The 8971-nt window shown below is 33.8% G+C and overlaps 1 pseudogene; it reads left to right on the top strand.

The window, feature by feature from the left end:
• Positions 1 to 8297: 8297 nt before the first annotated feature.
• LOC112414350 (prefoldin subunit 2 pseudogene) lies at positions 8298 to 8763 on the top strand (annotated as a pseudogene).
• Positions 8764 to 8971: the final 208 nt, after the last annotated feature.

The raw sequence follows: 8971 nt of genomic DNA, 5'->3' as shown, positions 1-8971 counted from the left end.
ACAAAATAAATACATGGTGTTATGGGCTGAATTACACACCCCCATCCCCACCACATTTATTTGTTGAAGTCCCAACCCCTAGTATGTAAGAATGTAACCATATTTAGAAATAGGTCTTTAAATAGATGATTAAGCTAAAATGAGGCCATTAGGGTGAGGCCCTAATCCATATGATTGATGTCCTTATAAGAAGAGATACACCGGGAATGTATAAACAGAGAAAGAGTCTTATGAGGACACAGTAAGAAGGCAATCATCTGCGAGCCAAAGAGAGAGGTTTACAGAGAAACCAAACCTGCCAACACCTTCGTTTTGGACTTCCAGCTTCCAGAAATGTGAGAAAATAAATTTCTGTTGTTTAAGCAAAAAAAAAAAAAAAAATTCACTGCTATGACCCTATCAAGACTGTCTCAATTTTTAATATTACCACCATCATATATTGTAAATATTTACTGAACTAATATATGAGTGAATAGATGAATAAGTGGGAAATTTTGTGGTCATTTTCTATTATGATATATCTTTCTGTGGTAATATATGCCAATATATTCTTAGTAAGTACACATTTTGCATTTTGTTTAGATTGTTATAGAGATGGTAGTTCATTATTTTTCATACTGCTGTGATCTAACGTTTTGATGATATACCTTTCTTAAGTTTCATAGTCATCATATAATCTTCAAATCTAGAATATTAAACCTATAATCCTTAAAAGTAAACAAACAAAAAGAAATCCTGCATGAAAACATCAAATAGCAAATCTTCCCCATCATTAATCACTTCATACTTTTAATATTATTTAACAACAAGTTTTACCTCACAAGGAGTGCTATCCCTGAACAAGAAATCATTTTGGTGATTCCTAACAAGGAGCCCTGCAGTTTTGTTCAGTGGTTATTCAGAGATTCGAAACTGCACTACATAACTTTGTGACAGTGTAATATATGATTCACAACAGAAAACACAATACAGAGAGATTTCAGGAAACTTAATTGACTAGAACTGCAGGTGATTTACTCCAGTGTTTATCACAGTCCCCCCAAAGGCAGAGTCTTCTGCTGCCTGAATACTCACAATGCAGTAATGTAACTGTTGTAAGGTGTGTGCTGGGCACCAAATAATCGGAAGCTCTGCTTGAAGAGTACCTAGGCAAACATCAAGATCCTCCTAAGCCTGCCTTGGCTCCCTCATCTGTCTGGAACAGTTAGCATAGCAACCAAGGCAGGAATGATACGAGGGAGTGTGTCACGGGGAATAGAAGGCACTCTTGGTGCTCTCAGAGTTTACTCCTTCCAGCAAGCAGAAAAAGAAAGGAGCATGCATTCTGTTGATTAGGAGGAAAGGAATCCTCATGTACTTAAAAGAGCTCCAAAGCAACTTACCAAGAAATTTTAAATATTCAAATTACATCAAAATGGCAACTGCTTTTTTCCCCCTAAACTTTGTTTGTTCACCTAAATCACAATCTGAAAGCAAAACGTGGAATAAAGATCTGATCCTGGCAACAAACAGAAATGGGAATTCAAGAAAATGAATACATGAGATGAACAGTGGAAAAGTCATACTAAGTTGTTTACATCCTCATCTACAGGCTTTTGTTACTGGATTATTTCATTACTTTAATGGAAAATGATTTAATGAATGTGCAAAGACTCTGAATCTGTGGCCTTACAAACTGAAGTACTTTTCTATTACTATGAATTAACAGAAAGAAAAACTTTTCCTCAACCATTTGGAATCCTAAAACAAGCCTCAGTTTATTTGCTGCTACAAGTCACTTAGAAAGTTTGCTGGCACAACTGATCATGAACTGCTTCATAAAGTTTACTGCATGTGTGAGCATATCTTTTTTACCTCACCAGATTAAGGTGAAAGCAGTTTGATTCCTCATATGCCAGATGAGCAAAAATTTGAGTAGCCTCTGTTTAAATGTTTTAACTCGCCATAAATTACCTTAGATTGAGTGGCTTGAGGAAGGGGTTTCCTATGACTTCAACCTTGCTGTCTGCTTTCCCAACAAATGCTGCTGTTTCTTATTGCCAGAGGGGCTGTGATGTCTCTCCCACCATCCTAGGCTCCTGTATTAGGGATATAACCTAATCCCTAAGGCATTTTGCCAGGGCTCTATATTTCTCAAAACATCCTTGATACTCAAGGAAAATACTGAAAAGGCAACTTGAGGATATCAAACTCTAAAATACTACACTTAATTGCCACTACGCAACGTGGTGGACTAATCTCCATTTCTCACCCTGATCTTGTGCCGTAACTTGAAAGTAAGATTCCACTGAACTAAGATTCCACTGAACATTAGAAATATCATGGGGCTAACTCCAGGTGGCCATGGAGGTAAGACATGGAATGGGTAGTGTGAGTGGGGAAGACCCTGGGCAAAAAAGCTATTTCATTCATTTATTTTATGCACTGAACTTTTGAATACTAATTTTAAATATGGTGTTCTACATTTTAAAAAATAGTTTGAAACATGTTCTGGGGTACATAGGAAAAAACATTAAATGAATTATTGACACCAGCCTTATTGACAATTTTGCTATAAACTGTACTTTCACTATCCAAATGTCATCACAATATCCACTTAATTGCAACCCTGAATAACTTATCAGGAGCTCTAGCAAATCTTAAAAAATGGAGTTCATATTAACAAAGAGAATTCCATAATTACATGAGATTGTTTCTCATGTTAAGTTTTAAATAAGCTAAGGACATGCTGCTGCAATTATTTTTGTACATAAATGAAAGAACACTTATTGATATGTTATTAATGAAATATTTCTCTTGGAATAAAAACAATGGTACAGTAAAGCAAACAACCATTAAATAAAAGCAAAAAAAAGAAAGTCTCAAGTATTCAGAGAAATATTTCATTAAGAAATACGCTATGCTCTAGATAAGAACAGGTGGCAATAATTGGATTTCCCATCTGCAGATTGTAAAATCATCTACAGGTTGGTTTCAAGAGTATTGTAGCCAATATGTGGAAACCTGTCCATTTGCAAATTATGCCAGATGGACCCTGACCAAATTCAGAGAGCCATGTAGGACCAATATTCTTTCCGATGTTTTTTAAAGTTTAAAGCAGATGACCATTCCATTTGCACAGCAAAATAGGAACTGTGAACAGTATGTGAGCAGAATTTATTTATTTAGTGAGTTGAGAAAAGTCAGTTAATGACATCAGACCTCCTTTAAAGTCCAGATCCTAACAATCAAAATCCTCTGCAGATGTGGCCCATTCAGAGGTGATGATAAGATTGGCAATTATCTAGTTTTTAACTGAGGAGTCCAGTATTTCAACTTCTTCCCAGGAAATGGATTAAGAAATTTCCAGAGATGTATAATGAAGCATTATTACTATCACACTGTGACTTGGGTTTTCAGTATTATCACTCTCTATGTAGAACTGTGCCCTGTGCTAGTCTAGTAATTTTTATTTTGTTTCTGAGTTTTTATGCCTTAAAGTTGCTTCAAAGCAAAAGGAGCTTTCTGCTCATCAGGAAAAGCATATCAACATTGTGTAGCTGCAGCATTTGTAATAGTGTGGTATACTGGCATCATTGTAGTGCAGCTGAGTATTTTCTTTTTATAATAACAAAACATGCAACATTGCAGTCTTTGTCTAGCTTCCTCTTTCTCATACACTGAAGACAAGAAATAAATTAAGGAAAAGAAAGCAAAGAAATAGAAGGGAAGGGAAGAGAAGGGAAGGGAGGGATTGGGAAGGAAGAGGAGGGAGGGAGAAAGACAGGAAGGAAGGAAGGAAGGAAGGGGGGAGAGGAAACAGGCAGCTCATAAAAGAGGTATAAATGTAATTTGCTCTAAAATCCCTTAAAAGAGGGGCAAACAGTTTTCATGAGGAAAGATACAGTAACACTGAAGAAGATGCAGGTTATGTACAAAATAAATGTATCTATAAGAAAATAAAACTGAATTAAAATGCCTTCAAATATCAGAATTAGTTTCCTTTAGAAAATTCTTCTTTCTGTCCCCAGAGCTTTGAGATTCTCTAATTGTGAGGAACCTCCTTCTGATGAATTAAAACTAGATGCTATCTCTTGGGAGAAAATAAATACAGAAGGTGGCAGAGCTCCTTCCAAATTCCTCTTTAGGAAAAAGCAATAATCTAGTTGCTCATTTATTTTAAGAGAATATTTTTTGATAAACTAGAAGCTTTATTCATCAAATAATCTAAATTTATTGAAAATATTCTAATTCCTATGTCATATGACAGTATGGAAATAATCATTAAATTACACAGTTTACACATAGTTTATGGATGAATGAAACAAATTAAATATTACACATAGCTTATAGATGAATGAAACAACAAATTAAATATTGAATAAATATAATGTGAATTTTGTGGAATTCTTTATACATTTTACTTGATTAGAATGAAAGTTAAGCTTAAATTTTTATAAGTTCAATATAAAAAAAATGAAGAAATCTTATAATAATAAATTCCTCATGGGGAATCATTCATATTTTACAGCTGTATTAAGGTATAGTGGAAGTATAATATAAACTAGATAGATATTCAATTTGAAAAATTTTGATTTATCATTATACCTATGAAACCATCACTGCAAATCAAGGTAATGAACATATCAATTGTCCCAAAAGTTTAAACCATCTCCACTCCCTTCCCCAGGCAACCACTCATCTGCTTTCTGTCACTATAGATTAATTTGTATATCCCAGAATTTTAAATAAATGTACATATATTTATGTTCCCTTTTTTCCTCTGGCTTGTTGTAAACAGCATAATTATTTTGAGATTCATCCTTGTTGCCTGAATCAATATTTTTTAAATTATTGAGTACTATTCATTATATGGATATACTACAATTTGCTTATCCATTCATCTGTTAATAGATGTTTGGGTTGCTTACAGTTTGGGGTTACTAAAAAATAAAGCATCACGAAAAACTGTGCACCAGTCTTTGTGTGGACATACATTTTATATCTCTTCGATATACAACGGGCAGGGGATGATTAGGTTATACAAAAATCATATGTTTAAATGTTCAAGAAACTGTAAAGCATTTTTCCAAAGTCATTATAATAGTTTACATTCCTTTCGGCCAGTGTATGAGAGTTCAAGTTGCTCTGCATGCTTACCAACACTTGGTATGGTCCAAACTTGATTTTTGGCAATTCTCCTAGGGATACAGTGGTGTCTCGCTGTGGTTTAATATGCATTTCTCTAATGACTAATGATCTTAAGCATCTTTTTATGTGCTTATTTACATCCATACATATTCTTTGTTGAAGTGTTTGTTCAAAACTTTTTTCCATTATTAATTGGGTTGTATGTATTATTTTTATTGAGTTGTAAGTTTGCTGTACAATAATATTGTACATTTTAGAAAGAAGTCCTTTGTCAGATAAATGTTTGCAAATATCTTCTTCCAGTCAGTAACTTGTCTTTTCTTTTTTGTAACAGTGATTATTGAAGAGCATTTTTGATGAAATCCAATTTGACAATTTTTCTTTTTGTACTTTGTGTGTCTTTTTGTACAGATATTTGTCAAATCCAGGCTCACTAAAATTTTCTCCTCCTTCTGAAGGGTTTATCTATCACAATTAGATCTATTATTCATTCTGAGTTAATTTTTGATACAGTGTGAAGTAAGGGTTGGGCTTTTATCTGTTTTTCTATGGCTATCTAACATCATTTGTTGTAAGTTTATCTTTTTTTTTTCCACTCAGTTGCCTTGATACCTTTGTCAAAAAACAATTGATCATATATGTGTGGTCTATATGTCCATTTTTATATCAATACAAAGCTGTCATGACTAATGCAGATTTTTCATAAGTGTTGAAATCAGATAGTGTGACGAGTAACTTTGGTATTCTTTTTCAAAATCATTTTAGCTACTGTATTATATTTGCATTTCTATGTAAGTTTTAGAATCTGCTTGTCAATTTCTGTAGTGAAGACTGCTGGAATCTTAAATAGGATTGCTGAAAACTTTAGAAATATTCAGGAAGAATTGGTATCTTATAAGATTGAATTTTCCAATACATTAATATGATATATTCCTCTACTTAGGTCTTCTCTGTAATACCTCTCAGCAATGTTTTGTAGTTCTCGGTGTTTCATATGTTTTTCATATTTATCTCTATTTGATGCTTTTGCAAATAGTATTTATTTTAATTTCAGTTTCCAATTTTTCAATGCTAGTATATAGAAACACAGATTTTTTAGGTTTTTTTTACAGGTTTATTGAAGTATAATTGATATTTTTAAAACTGCACATATTTGATGTATATAATTTGATGATTTCAGAAATATGCATGCATACAACTGTGATATCACCACAATCAAGGTAATAAACATCCATCACTTCCAAAAGTTTCCTTGTGTCCCTTTGGTGCAGGGGGTGCTTTTTGGTTTTTTGTGGTAAGAGCACTTAACACTAGATCTACTCTCTTAAATTTTTAAGTGCACCATATCGATTGTTAACTACAAGTACTATGTTGCACAGCAGATTTCTAGAGCTTATTCATCTTGTATAACTATAAATTAACATCTATTGAACAACAACTCCCCATTTCCCCCTCTCCTCCCATCCCGTGGCAACCACCATTCTATGTTCTGCTTCTATAATTTGACTATTTTAGATATCTCACATAAATGGTACCATGCAATATTTGTTCATCTTTGACTGACTTATTCAACGTAGCATAATGTCTTTCAGATTCATCTATACTGTTTCAAGGGATAGGATCTCCTTTTTTTCTGACTGAATAATATTCCATTGTATGTGTATACCACATTTTTTTGTCCCATCATGGACACTGGGTTGTTGCCACATCTTGGTTATTGTGAATAATTCTGCAATGAACATTCTCATTCCTTTTCATAAATTTACATATCTTGGAGAGATTTTCATACATTTACATATCTTGGAACCTCACTACACTCATAAATTAGTTCTAGTAGGTTTTTCATAGCTTTCTTTGCATTTTCTACATAATTAGATATTCCACAAATAAAAAAGTTTCACCTCTTTCTTTCCAATCTGTATGTCTTATATTTCTTTTCCTTACTTGACTACAATAGTTAGGAATTCCAGCAAAAGAGTAAAAAGAAGTGAGGAGAAAGGATATCTTTAACATTGTCTCCATGTTAGAGGTAAACAACCAGTTTTTACCCATTAAATATGGTGTTAGCTATTGCTTTTCTTAAAGTTCTTCATTATATTGGGGAAGTTATATTCTATTCCTAATGACTTAGACTTTTATTCACAAATATAGGTTGGTTTATCTAAACTATATTTTTTTCTAACCTGTTAATACAATTATACTGATTGATTTTTTAGTATCAAACCAACATTGCATTCTTTGCATAAAATCCACTTGATCATGATGTTTTATCTTTTATATACATCATTGGATTCAATTGGATAAAATTTTATTAAGAATTTTTGTGTATATGTTGATAACAGCTAATGATCTATATTTTTGTGTCTTGTAGAATTTATCCTGGCCTCAAAAAATGAGCTGGGACATGTCCCCTCCACTTCTATTGTCTGTATGTATAGTATTGGAGTTATTACTTCCTTAAATCTTTAGTAGAACTTACCATTTAAGGCACCTAGACCTAGAGTTTCTTTTGCATAAAGCTTTTTAACTACTTATTCATTTTCTCTCATTTATTTGGGGTTTTCAGGCTGTTTCTTCCTGAGTGAGATTTGATAGTTTCTATCCTTCAAAACCTTTGTTCATTTCATACAAATTTTCAAATTTGTTTATATAAAATAGTTCATAATTTCCCCCTTATTTTCCTTTTAAAAATTGCAGAATCCATAGTGATGCCCTCTCTCTTATGGTATGGGTAATTCTGTCTTATTTAGCTTTTCTTTTCATCAGTTGTAGCAAATGTTTATACATTCAATGATCTTTCCAAAGAAATGGATTTTTGTTTCTTCAGTTTTTTCTGTTGTTTTTGTTTTCTGTTTCATTGATATCCACTCTGATCTTTATTGTTTCCTGTCTTATGATTACTTTCCGGCCTAATGCATTTTTCTTTCTCTAATTTCTTAAGATCAAGTTTATATTATTGTCTTGAGATTTATATTTTAATCTAAATATTTAGTGGTATAAATTCCTATATAAGCAGTCTTTAGCTGCATTGCACAAATTTTTTTTGTTTCATTCAGCTTAAAATACTTTAAAATTTCTGTTGTTTCTTTCTTTGCTGGTGGGTTTTTCAGAATTACGTACTTAAATTTCCAAATATGGGCAGACTGGAAGCCCAGCAAGCAATGAAGATGGCAGAGAGCAGTGGTCGCACTGGCAAGAGCAGCCGGAGCAACTCCGGGAAGGGGGTTCACGTCAGCAGAGCAAGTAATTGCTGGCTTCCATCGCCTTCGGCAGGAACAGCGGGGGCCTGGCCTCCAAAGCAGCTGAGTTGGAGACAGAGTTGAATGAGCACTGTCTAGTGATTGATACTCTGAAGGAGGTAGATGAAACCTGCAAGTGCTACCGCATGGTTGGAGGGTGCTGATAGAGCAAACTGTCAAAGAGGTGCTGCCTGCCCTGGAGAACAACCAGGAGCAGATACAGAAGATTATTGAGACACTGACACAGCGGTTTCTGGCAAAGGGGAAAGAAATAAATGAATTCCGGGAAAAGCACAACATTCGTCTCATGGGGGAAGACAAGACGCCAGCAGCCAAAGAAAACTCAGAAGGGGCTGGGGCTGAGGCCAGCCCAGCTGCAGTACTGGTCTCCTAGAGAGCAAGGCCTTTGCATTTTTTCTACCCTGACTCCCACTTCTTATAATTTCTCTTTATTGTTATTATTTTCTCTGCCATTGTAATTTTTTGGTTAATTAAATTTTTTGGTCAGAAAAAAAAAATTTCCAAATATGTTGACAGTTTCTAGATTTTCTTTAAATTTACTTCTAATTTAATTCCACTAGGCTCACACAACATACTTTTTA

The sequence above is a fragment of the Neophocaena asiaeorientalis genome, unplaced genomic scaffold (assembly GCF_003031525.2).
Source record: "Neophocaena asiaeorientalis asiaeorientalis breed wild unplaced genomic scaffold, Neophocaena_asiaeorientalis_V1.1 scaffold113, whole genome shotgun sequence".
In the NCBI taxonomy this organism is placed as follows: Eukaryota; Metazoa; Chordata; class Mammalia; order Artiodactyla; family Phocoenidae; genus Neophocaena; species Neophocaena asiaeorientalis.
Note: the sequence above shows the minus strand (reverse complement) of the source record. Positions and strands in the feature narration are given on the sequence as shown.